We start from the raw sequence: 12,298 nt of genomic DNA on the forward strand, positions 1-12,298 counted from the left end.
TTTCTGGCTTATCCAAAGATTCTCTGCAGGATTAATCGATTGAGAACTTCAATAAAACATCAAAAACCGGTAAAAACATGAATCCGTGGGAACATCCTTCTATGTCTTTTATACGTCTAAAACTTCTGCAGTTTTGCTCAGTAAGTCACTTAATAAGAACTTAATTAACTGAGTTATTTTACATTAGCAGGCTTTTGTCCAAATGTAGAACAAGCTGTAACCAAATTTCATGAAAATCTCAAAAACATGAATTAAAGCGTGTTTTCTTCCACCATCTTTGTGTGAATTTGACTTCATTGGTTCTCACAGCAGGTGGAGATTATCCTCAGTCTGTCCATTAAATGACTTCAGAAGCAGACTGCAGTCTAAGCCAGAGAATCTCTAATATAACCAGTAACTCGCACTCTCTCAGATTTCTTAGAGGGCACACATGAGATAATCCTGAAGGAAAAGCCGTGAAGTCCAGAAAATGAAGTGAAAAATCTTCATCATGTTTTTGATAAAAGAGTTGGACACAATAGTTCAGATTTTGATTGCAGTAAAATACCTTCAGGTGAGTTTTAGGGACGTCACAGCAAGGGAACATTGGTGCCCTCACAAGTTATCGCCCAAAATACTAGTTGGTTAAAGGAATCACTCATAAGTCAGCAGTGTAAAACACTAGTAAACCCTCATTAGGATGCATTCCCATACAGCTGTGCCTGTCTGTGCTGGTAAGCTATAAACACCCACAGTAGCAAGCTAAGATGACATTTGGATGAACAAGCTCTGCATTAAAAAATGAGTGATTTTATCTCCGCTGTGTCAGAGTAAACCGGCACGAAACCACAGGAATACCGTGACAGCTGACCACGTTCTGCAGTGGACTGCCTTGTTTATCAAAACTTTAACAGATATATTGTTAAAAATGCTCGCTCTGACTGTGCCAGCTGACAGACACCAACACCAATTTGTCTAGCAGCAGGTGAGTGCGTTTTCCCTGTAGGCCTTTACAGACACAGCACCAACATAAGGATGCTCTTCTTTAACTACAGCTTGGTGTTAATACAGTCACACAGGAGAAGCTGTTCGGCACGCTCCGCTCCCTCATCAGCTGCCTCCAGACTCTCCAACTGGGCGAGTGCACATCCTCCACCCTGAGCGCTGGGATCCCTCCATGGTTGTGTGATGAGCCCCCACTTTCATGCACTCTTCACGCATGGCTGCTAGCCCAGCCACACTTCAAACCTATTGTTAGGTTTGCGGGTGATATGACAGCCTTCAGGCTCATCAGACTGCAATGAAGCTGCATTTACGGAGGAGAATCAGAACCTGAAAACACACAGTGTTCAACAATAACCTGGTTCTGAAACACCACAAAGACCAAGGAGGTCTTTGAAGAGAACCCCCACCTTTGGGCTCCTGGGAATCCCCATTAAAGAGGACCTCTGCCTGTCTGACAGGATGTCTGCAGTGCTGGGGAAAGATGTGCCTTCATTAGAGCCTTACTGGGAGGGCCAATATATTGGTCCGTTTTAGCCATATATTGGCCTGTATATTTAATAAATGAAAATCTAAAACAGTAAAGAAGAGATGGGAGAAACTCCCATCGATGATATAAAATGATGACATCACACAGTTTGTTCAACAGAAGGCAACAGCACAACAACTAGTAGATCCAAGCAGTCCATGACTTAATGTGATCATTCATATTTTGTTTAGTCACATGACCAACTCGCTACCCTGGCGGGCCAAACATTACTCCATCATGAGGGCAGATAGTGGACAGTCGGAGTACTATTGGTTTTTTTTCACCTGTCTCAAGGCAAGATTACCTGGATCAGCGGTCCTCAACCTTTTTTGCGCTACAGACCGGTTTATGTCCGACAATATTTTCACAGACTGGCCTTTAAGGAGTCGCGGGTAAATACAACAAAATAAAACCAGTACAGTACCAAAAAAAAGAAGATTTATTCATAACACACGGGAAAAGACCCAGGGAAACCGAGTAAATGATAAAAACGATTAAAAAAATAACAATAAAATCCCTGAAAACCATAAATTTCACACCTGAGCCTCAACTATCGCGGCCCGGTACCAAACAACTCATGGACCGGTACCGGTCTGTGGCCCGGGGGTTGGGGACCGCTGACTTGGATCATCTATCCACACATCCATCAATCGAAAACTAAGATGTGAAGAGAAACTACACATTTTGGGGACTTGTTCCAAAACCAGTGGTTTTATTTAAATTTCTGAAAGTGGTGATGTGTCCCCCAGAGCTTCAGCTCAGTGTCATCTACGTGTATCTTTGCTCACCTCACACCACTGCAAGGATGAAAGCTTTCAAAGTACAGACAGCTACATGCATTTTCTTTGTGGATGGGTAGGTAAGACGGCCGTGTGGGAGATGAAGAACACGAACTTGTGTGTGGTTACGACAAACATAAGTGCTACATAGCTAGCTTAAATGAACTACCACACTTGTGTTTTGCTGACTTGGACAGAGAAGTTCCAGTAGTATAAATTTGTCACATTAATGTCGCATCATAACAGTGAAGTCAACCGAGTATTCTTCCAGTGTCGGGTAAATCATTCCTACGGTTTAAATGAGCCACCACTGACAGCCGGGGCTGCTGTGGAGGGAGGTGTTGGTGCCATACTCCACAAACTCTGCCCTGCTGGCAGCTGTAAATAAACGCTGATTAGTGCACCCGACTGCACAGGAGCTATCTGGCAAGTTAAACTCGAAGATGTTCAAAGGATGGCTGGAGGGCAAAGGACTGCAGTGCTCCAGGTGGGCATGTCCCAGTGGCTCTGACATCATGTGAAAACTAAGGATAAAAAGATGATGTTAGGGAAATATTTGTGCTTTGTGTGTTGAAATGCAAAAAAGGTAACAAAAACTGGCCAATACATATTTTTACATGACCAAATATCAGTTCTGGTTCTTTCTGGTTTGAGTTCATATTCTTTGATTTGTTGTTGGTGGTGGTTTCGTTTCTCTTCATGGTTTTGTGCTCATGTTATAGTTTATAGTCTTTAGGCTTCTGTCTATGTGTCTCCCTGTGTTTCATGTTTTTGTGTCTCCTTGTCTCAGTGTCAAGTCCGTGTCTTTGTGTTTGTCTCGTGTTTCCTGTTTTACTTTGACAGTCTCACGTCCTGTGTTAGTGTATTCCCCGTCTCGTTATGTTTGATCTCTCCCAGCTGGGTTTCTACCTCCCTCGTTAGTCCCTCGTGTGTTTTCCTCTGCCCGTTGTCTCGGCATCCCCACGTCCTGAGTGTTTCCTGCGTGGTCCTCATCATCCACGCTCCTAGTTTCTAGCTCTCCAGTTTATAGTTTCCCAGCATCTCAGTTCCTCATTTCAGTTGTTGGTTTCTGTATTGAGTAATTTTGCTACATTGCAATAAAGCTGCCTCTTTTACTTTAATTCAGTTCAATTTCAATTTTATGTATACAGCGCCAAATCACAACAACAGTCGCCTCAAGGCGCTTTATACTGTAAGGTAGACCCTGCAATAATACATACAGAGAAAAACCCAACAATCATATGACCCCCTATGAGCAGCACTTTGGCGACAGTGGGAGGGAAAAACTCCCTTTTAACAGGAAGAAACCTCCAGCAGAACCAGGCTCAGGGAGGGGCGGGGCCATCTGCTGCGATTGGTTGAGGTGAGAGAAGGAAGACGGGATAGAAGACAAGCAGTGGAACAAAGCCAGAGATTAATAACACGTGTGATTCAGCAGAGAGGTCTATTAACACATGCTGAGTGACAAAGGTGACTGAAGAAGACTCAGTGCATCACAGAATCAGCCTTTGTGTTCGTGAGTCCTGCATTTGGGTCCTTATCCTAAATATTCTGTATCAGTTGGCCTGTAATCAGTTACATTTGAATAGATATTGTGATAGTTTACAAAGAGTCATTTAAATGATGTTTACTGTTTGACCCAGCAGCATTATAGATGTCAACCAATGATTCTGGCTGGCTTTATCCACCCAGGTTTCAAAGCAAAGTCCATCCAGAAACGAGGTGATGTCATGGGGTTTGTGTCCATCTTTTATATACAGTGTTTGGACAATAGAAAAAAATAAAAACGCACTGAGTGACAGCTTCTTCTAAACGCTGTGGCTTTGCTGATCTCAAGCTTCCCCTGTGCTGACGTCACACCCGGGTACCCCACCACCGCCACTTAGTACCTGTCACACTGCACCTGTAGTACACTGACTCTGGCTCATGCTCTGAGGTTGTGTCTATTTACAGAATATCAGTCCGCTCTGATTCGATTTACTGGATCAATCTGATTAATCCTCAGTGTAAAAGTTGAGGCTCTGAATTCAGCTCTGCAGCTGCTGGAGTCCTCGCTGATTGACCGGCAGTCCCTGGAGGGAAAAACGAAGCACCTCCATTCAGCCGCTGGGGGAGTGTGAAATGCATTCTGGGATAGCTGGCTGCCACAGTGTCCAAAGAAAACACGGGGAGTGAGACAACTTCCGCCAAGAAAACTCGTACTCTTGAAGTGAAGCTGCTCAGAAGAATGCAACCAAAACAAAAGAAAAACATGATGGAACCTGGATCAGGAGAAACACACACGCACGCACACGCAGACACACAACCTCCTGAGGATTGGTGTGTGCGTCATTGTGGTTCAAATCAGTAGCAGCCAGCCGCTGGCTGAGAGTCCCTGAGGAATCAAACCAGCAACTCTTTCATCTGCAGGAACACATGAAACACACACACACACAAGATCCTCTGATGTTCTGCAGCCAGTGGTTGTCCTACAGGATTAATAACATTAAAGGGTCAGTTCACCCAAACCAGCAGTGCCGTTTTCTGCTCAGAGGGTCTGATTCTGGTTCCAGGTGGATTCTGGGGTCCGTTTGGGGGAATTTATGTTTGGAGATTTGATTTTATTAAGAATTCAGAAACATAAATTGATAAAACATAAAGTCAGATTTTCTCTGTATTTCTTGTTTTTATGAGTCAAACTATGTTCTAATCAGATTTTATGTGTGAAAAGCAGCAAACATCATTCGGGCCACAGATCGATTAATCGTTCGGTGCATAAAACATCAGAGAACAGCTCGGCTCAGTTTCACAGAGCAGCGTGTGACGTCAGCAAAAGTCCAAACCATGAAAACACTTCGCTTCACGTCAGCATGTTTAAGAAGTTCTCGATTCAAACACATAAACAGTCATTCTCCTTTGATCAGCTGATCAATCTACGGCCTGATACGTGCGGCTCTGCTGGTTCGTCTCGGGGTCTTTGCTGGAAAATATGGCTCTGAAGGAGACTCCTCTTTTTAATATTCTGAGCGCTGAAGCTAATCTCCGGTTATTTCACTGTTGCTGTTTCTGTTGCTCATGTTTGTTCAAGATAAGCGCTAATAAAGAGCTTCAGGTGACAAAACTGAGAAGAACTGAAAACCATGCCAAGAGCAGCTACAGCAGTCATTACTCTGCTGCTCATCCACAAAAATGCTCACAGTTTACTTTATATTTTAACTTTTAAGACTACAACGTTATAAATAAAGTCGATAAAGAAGTAAGGAGGTCTGAGTGAAGATCACGAGGAGCTGCTGCAGACAGCACGGAGGAGGGCGGTTTGAGAAACGAGCGGGACGACTTTCAGTTGGTTCGCGAAGCTCCTCGCTCGGAGGAAACAAATGAAACCTGGAGACTTTTAGACACTTAGACAAGCAGAGATACATCGAGCGGTGATCGGGGGAAGCTTTCTGTGGGAAGATGCGGCTCACTGGTAGCTGTGCTAAGCAAGATTACAGCTGACACAGCAGCGAGCGTGCGGGCGGGCGAGTCGCCACTCAGGAGACTCTTGAGTAGAAATTCATGGGAAAACTGCCTAACGCCAGTGATGGAGTGATGGCGGTTGCCCCGCCGCCTCTCAAAAACCCAATCTGCTTTACAACATATTAGCCAATCATGACGGGGCACACAGCCGGCACACAGCTTGATGACTGTTTCAGCTGTGTGCTGGTGAGTACAGCTGCTCCTTATCAGAGCAAAGATATAGCCCAGTGTATGTTCTCACTCTTTCTGGTTCACTGCACCCATAATGTGTCAGAGAAGTGTCACCGACAAACACACCAAACTTTTCTACCTATTTTTAAACCAGACTTAACTGATCTGAAGTGATCGCGTTCCCAAACATCATCCAGATCTGGAGAGCAGCCTCGCTCACTGAACCTTCTGCAGATATTAGATCTTAAATTAATTCCAATTATCTTTAAAAGAACCTGCAGACACATAACAGCACCTGTGCAGGCGTGTGTGCATACATGGAACATGTGATAACAATTCCCAGGAGCACACACACACACCCAGTGTGTACAGTGGAGTAAAACAGATGGTCACACAGATTGTATTAGAAACTGACAGCTAATCAGACACACAAACAGTGAAGCGCACACACTGTTGCTGTTTCCGTCACGTCACACTGACTTCAGCTCAGCTCCTCGAGACTGACAGCAAAGCGGGCGAACACTTTTAGTATTTACGAAACAAATTTCAACTCAAATGTATTTTCTTTATTTTGTCTTTTTTGTGTTTCTCATGTTTCCCAAACTGTCATTTATCTTTAGGACACAGAGTTATATAAATCATTACAAAAGTCTTTATCACATTATCTGCAGGGCTGAAGATAATAATTCCCCTCCTGAGGGGAAGGAGTTGTCAGCGGGGCCCCCGTTGGCCCCCTTCGCACATGTCAGTAGGATTATTTCCCCAGAAACCAGCGAGCAGTCCACACCTGACCCGATTACTCGATTAGCAGATGGACGGGAAATTATCTGGAAGCAGTTTTATTACTGATAAGTATTGTGAGTCATTTCTAAACACAAAAGAAGAAAGAGAAAAAAACGTGCTCCGTCGCTCTCATTGAGATGTCACTTGACGTTTTCTGAACAATCAGTAGATTATGAGAGAAAAATAGAACCTGCTTGGATGTCTTCTGCCTCCACATGGCTTCAGTCAAACTTATCTTAATGTAATAATTGTCATTAGGATGACTGAACATGATTATTCACTAACTTAACAAACATTGTGCAGTTACTAAACTTTCTGAAATGTTTCCTTTTATGTTGGATCTCCTCAACTTATTGAACTTTAATTTTATATTAATAAGTGAAAATAAGGAGGTGAGTGTGAGGGAGGACATCCAGCTGTTTGAGCTCGGTCACGACTCACATCTTTGGGACTATAAAGTATCACATGACCCAGTAAAAGATTGTGAGAGACAAAGGCAGCTGCAGGAGCGCCTGATGATCTTTCCACAGGCTCATTGAGAAAATGTCACTTCCTCTTGTGAGTCAGTGTGGGCTTTTATTTATAGAGGGAGTGGTAATGCAATGTAAAGCAAACATAAAATACTATGAGAGTAAAATTTTAACCCCGATTATCTTGTTGTTACTTTATAAACCTTTATAAACTGAGTTCAGATGTTAGAAGCAGATCCTCGCTCAGAGTCTCTCCACAGCACTCGGAGCACAGGGCGGGGGGTGGAGAACCAGAACATTTAACAATCCTCTTCCCCTGTATTAGGATTCCCCCCCCCATCTCCACCGTCTCCAACTTGTTTCCTAAATATGATGACTAATATTAGTTTACATATTCGCCTAACAAGCAAAAGATCCCCGGTTTGAAAAAACAAAACTCTTTCGGGTTGTGTTAGGGAGGGCATCCGGTGTAAAAACTGCCAAATCAGACACGCTGTGAATAAGGGAGCAGCCGAAAGAAGCTTCCTCGTTAACATTTATTTATTCTGATCTTTCTCTCACATCATCGTGAACACTTTTTCTATCTGTTATTTATGCCTTCGCACCTCCACAAACACATTCAGCGCAGTAGTAAAGTACATTGTACAACCAGAGCATATAGAAATATAGAAATGGCACATTAACACCAGCAACCAAAGTGGTCTTCACAGTGATCACACACAGGACTAAAATAATCACATATTTCTCACATCTGTGAAGTGATGTTGTCACTGATTCTGCAGATTCTGCCCCGTTTAAAAAGACCTCACTCTATTTGTATTTGCTGATTAATCAATTAGCTGATCAGATCAGCTCATCTGCTAACACTGCATCAAATCCTCTGCAGCAGGAAACGAGGAAACACGATGGTGACTTTCAGGAAAGTAGAGCACTCTGTGCTGGTGTTACTGGTGCGAGCCCAGTTGGACTAAAACTGCAGATTAAAGCACATTAACCCTGTGTGTGTGTGTGTGTGTGTGTGTGTGTGTGTGTGTGTGTGTGTGTGTGTGTGTGTGTGTGTGTGTGTGTGTGGATTAGACAGTAATCTGACTCTGAAGCTGGACTCAGACTAAACCCTTCAGATTAGTCAAATGGGCATTTCGGTTAAGTAATCTTCATCTCACTGATGATGAGGAGGAAAAGGAGGATGAGGAGGAGGAGCATGATGTCACTGCCTCAAGCCGATCACATGCCAGGGTGGTCAGTGGGTGAGCTTCATTCGGGTTTCTGGGTTAAATCGGGTAAAGGAGTCTTCAGGTTGTCTCTTTAAACCAGAGTCCATTCAGAAAATCTACAATTTAACATTTTTATCAGTGCGGCCCTGAACTGTGACTGTCAGGCTGCTGCAGAAATCTAATGATTGCACAAAGAAACAAAGTCATGCATTAGAGCTGCTCCTCACTGCCAGCAGCGAAACCTTCATTTTGTTTTCAATAAACTTTGACCACACCGCCTCTATTTTAAATCTGTTAATTGATTTTCATCAGTTTCCATTTGTTCCATCTACGTGTGAATCACCTTTACTGTGAATTATCAAGGTTATTAAACATTAGTTATGATATTTTTTCATTTGGACAGTTTTTATGTATTTGATGCATTTTGTTGTTCTATTATAATCTTATTGTCTTACTTATGCAGCATGTGGGCAGCTCCTGTACTTTTCAATAAAAAGGAGCTGGAGGAATAACACGGCTTTGCTTGTGAGTTAAACTGAAATAATTTAATCAATAATCAAAATTCATGTTTGGATTTTTTTCAGTCTCTGTGATTTTTTTTCTGTTTTTCTCTAAAAGAACGAGGTTTTGTATAAAAGAAACCTGAAGTGCGTACAGTCAGAAATCCAAACACAAAATCATTTCAACCAGAATTATAAGAAAGACGTGGTGTTCAAACGAAAAGCAGCACAGATGGAGGTACGAGTAAATCTTCTGAGAGGAAAAAGAAGGTTTTTAAAACTTAATGTTGAGGAAAACCTTTTAGGCAGATTCTTTCATATTTCACCTGCAGCTTTCATGTCCTGGTGACCATTAAAACTGGCAGCTGTCATCAGAGGATGGGTACACTGAGGTCAGAAAGGTGTGGACATGCTCAGTAAAAATATTAAGGCAGGCTGTGATGGTTAAAAGACGCTCAGTTGGTACTAAGGTGCACAAAGTGTGCAAAGAAAATATGCTCCACACCATTTCACCAGCAGCAGCCTGAACTGTTCACAAAGCAGGATGGATTCATGCTGTCATGCTGTTTAAAGTCTGTCCCTATCATGTGAATGATGCAGCAGAAATTGAGACTGACCAGACAATGTCTTTCCAGTCTTCTCCTGCCCAGTTTTGGTGAGCCCGCGGGAACTGCAGCCTCAGTTTTCGGTCTTCTGCTGCTGTAACCCTGCTTCAAGGTTCAATGTGTTGGCCGTTCAGAGATGCTCTTCTGCATACCTTGGCAGCAATGGGTGGTTATTTAAGTAAATGTTGCTTTCTTATCGCCTCAAAGCAGCTTGTCAACACATCATTTTAACCCAGAGAGCTGCAGCTCACAGGGTATTTTCCCTTTTACAGACCATTCTCTGTAAACCCTGGAGATGCATGTTTGGGAAAATCCCAGCAGATGATCATTTTCTGAAATACTCGGACAGACCCTCTGGCACCAACAACCATCACTGTTCTTCCTCATTCTGATGAGTAGGTCAGCTTGACCATGTCTACATGCCTAAATGCAATGAGCTGCTGCCATGTGGTTGCCTCATTAGATATTTGTGCTAACAAGCAGTTGAACAGGTGTACCTAATAAAGTGGCTGATGAGCTTAAGTGACTGGAAACATTCCCAAGATAGCAAGATGTCTGGAAGAGGAGTGGGTAAACTGAAGCAAGTTAGCTGAGCACTGGAATCCAGATTTAAACACAGTTTCTTTCTGTCTTTAAAAGCATGAACTTTAAGTATCTGAACAAACCATTTTCCCCAGTGTTCCATGTATTGTGTTCAGTAATTCAAACCTTCATGCAGAACATCAAGAGTTTGAACAAAAAAAAGGTTCAGCTGTTCCTAAACATCACAAAATAATAAAGGAGCATTCTGCTCTTTTTCGCACTTTTTCAGCAAACCACAGACTCAGACCGATAATCTCCTTCAGCACCATCAACCGGATTGTCACTGCAAACTAAACCAGAGCGCCACTTCTGCCTCTGGAAGGAGTCCCAACAACTTTACTATTCTATAGGCTACATTCAGCAGGAGCCAACATGCTGCAACCACAGACAGGAAGTCTGATACACCAACAAAGCAGCAGTTAAAGCCTGAGCAGGATCTGTGGAAGGGTAACACAGTGCAACTTTAAAAACTGAATCAGGACCAGCAGATCTGCATCAGCCTGGAGTCATGTGGTATCCAGGAGCTTAAGGGGCCCCGAGGGCCCAAACAGAAAATATCAGCGGCCCTGCCCAGTTTCCCTAGAAATACTGACCACATTAATTTAAACTGGAACAAAGAGCAGGTCCAGCAACTTTCTGTGTGTTTGTGTAGGAGGAGGAGAGGGGGAGGAGAGGGGGAGGACGGGGAGGGAGGGGGGGGGGGGGGGGGGGGGTTGTATTGTTTTTTGTTTATGTTCTCAGAGTGTCGCGTGATGCTCACTTCCCTTATGCAAGTCTGCAAAGGTGACTTCTAAACTCGCTCCAGCCATAACAGCAGCACAGAGTGTGAGAGTGTGTGTGTCTGTGTGTGTTGGAATGCCAGCTATTCAGTGGCTGCTGCGGCCGTGCCGTGCCGTGCCAGGACAGGCTGGAAACGGCCGACACGGACACACACAGAAGCACTCAGTGAGGAGGCAGACTTACAAACTGAACCCAGCACCACATTTATCACTCCTGCTGTTAAACCGGCTTCAGTCAGACCGCCGGCCAGACTCCCTGAAGGGATTGTCCACTTTTAAACTCCCAGTCCAGAGTCTGAGCCGCTCTGTATTTACGGCTCTGTAAATTAAACCCGGGGGACATAACCTGGTGCTGGTCATAATATCAATGTTTCTGAGCGGAGTCAAAGAGCATCTCCTCCCGGTTCTAAAGCCATCGGCAGCTGCCCCCCTCAGATAAACAGCCTAACGGAAAACCGGCAACATCTAAAACTACTACATTCCTGAATGGAGTCTGGCGTGTGTCGGGCAGACACGCCTGACTCTCACGCCTTTTCCTTCCTACAGCAGCGGGACAACTCAGAGCCGTGACAAGGGGGGCGATGAGGTCCGGGTCCGACTCACCTGAGCTCGCCAGGCTGCTGTGCCGTCCTCCCGGCGTCCGAGTAGCCCGAGAAACTTCCAAAAGACCCCAGCAGACACCCGGATCCGCACAGTCCGCGCGGAGAGACGCACAACAGGTTTGACAGAGACCCCGCCCCGCTGCGCTCCAAGGTCCACAGCCGAAAACCCACCGCGAAGCCTGGCTTAGAAATCCAGAGGTTTTAATAATTAAAAGCTATCGATCCCATCTGTCCAGTCAACACTCAGTGTCAGTCAGAATATCGATCCTCTGAAAGTGAAATACTTCATGCGTGGGTTTAATATGAGAAAATCTTTTTTTATTTATATGAATAAAATAGGCGACTTTTACCTCTGATACTTAAGATGGCCCAATTAAATCCACGTTTAAATAACTCAACAAGTAAAGTCTTATTATTAATATTACCATGTGGGTTTTTAGCGGATGAGGATGTATCCAGATACTTTTGTTCTAATAGCAGTACTAACGAGCAAACGTGTAGTTAGTGTAGTACAGACGCATCCCTAACAGTAAATTCTCGCGTATGATGCTACATCTTGTACCCCTGTGACGTCTATTTGAAGAGTCGTGTGGTTTCCAGAGTCTCCGTAAACCACCAGTACAGTTTACTAAACCACAGTGGAGTACGTGTTTTATTAGCCAAACTCTTAATTTGAAAAGCCAACAGGGATTAAACTGGTGAAACTGGGCAGAGGTAGGAGCGCTTTTAAACCACGGGCTGGCAGGGGTTAAAGGTCCGGAACGCAGTTGAGTCTCACAGGCATGTTAGTGCGTATTTCTGTTGA

General features: G+C 44.0%; 1 protein-coding gene across 1 annotated transcript in view; it reads right to left on the bottom strand.

Moving 5' to 3' along the window:
- plxnb3 (plexin B3) overlaps nt 1-11,598 on the bottom strand; it is a 100,970-nt gene extending 89,372 nt beyond the window's left edge. The window contains exon 1 of the mRNA XM_085345660.1: nt 11,495-11,598. The gene's annotated coding sequence lies outside the window, so the exon portion shown is untranslated. The remainder of the gene's footprint in view (nt 1-11,494) is intronic.
- Nucleotides 11,599-12,298: the final 700 nt, after the last annotated feature.

This window comes from Diplotaxodon limnothrissa, linkage group LG20 (assembly GCF_057381915.1).
Source record: "Diplotaxodon limnothrissa isolate DT_005_m linkage group LG20, D_limnothrissa_male_GT1.1, whole genome shotgun sequence".
Classification (NCBI taxonomy): domain Eukaryota; kingdom Metazoa; phylum Chordata; class Actinopteri; order Cichliformes; family Cichlidae; genus Diplotaxodon; species Diplotaxodon limnothrissa.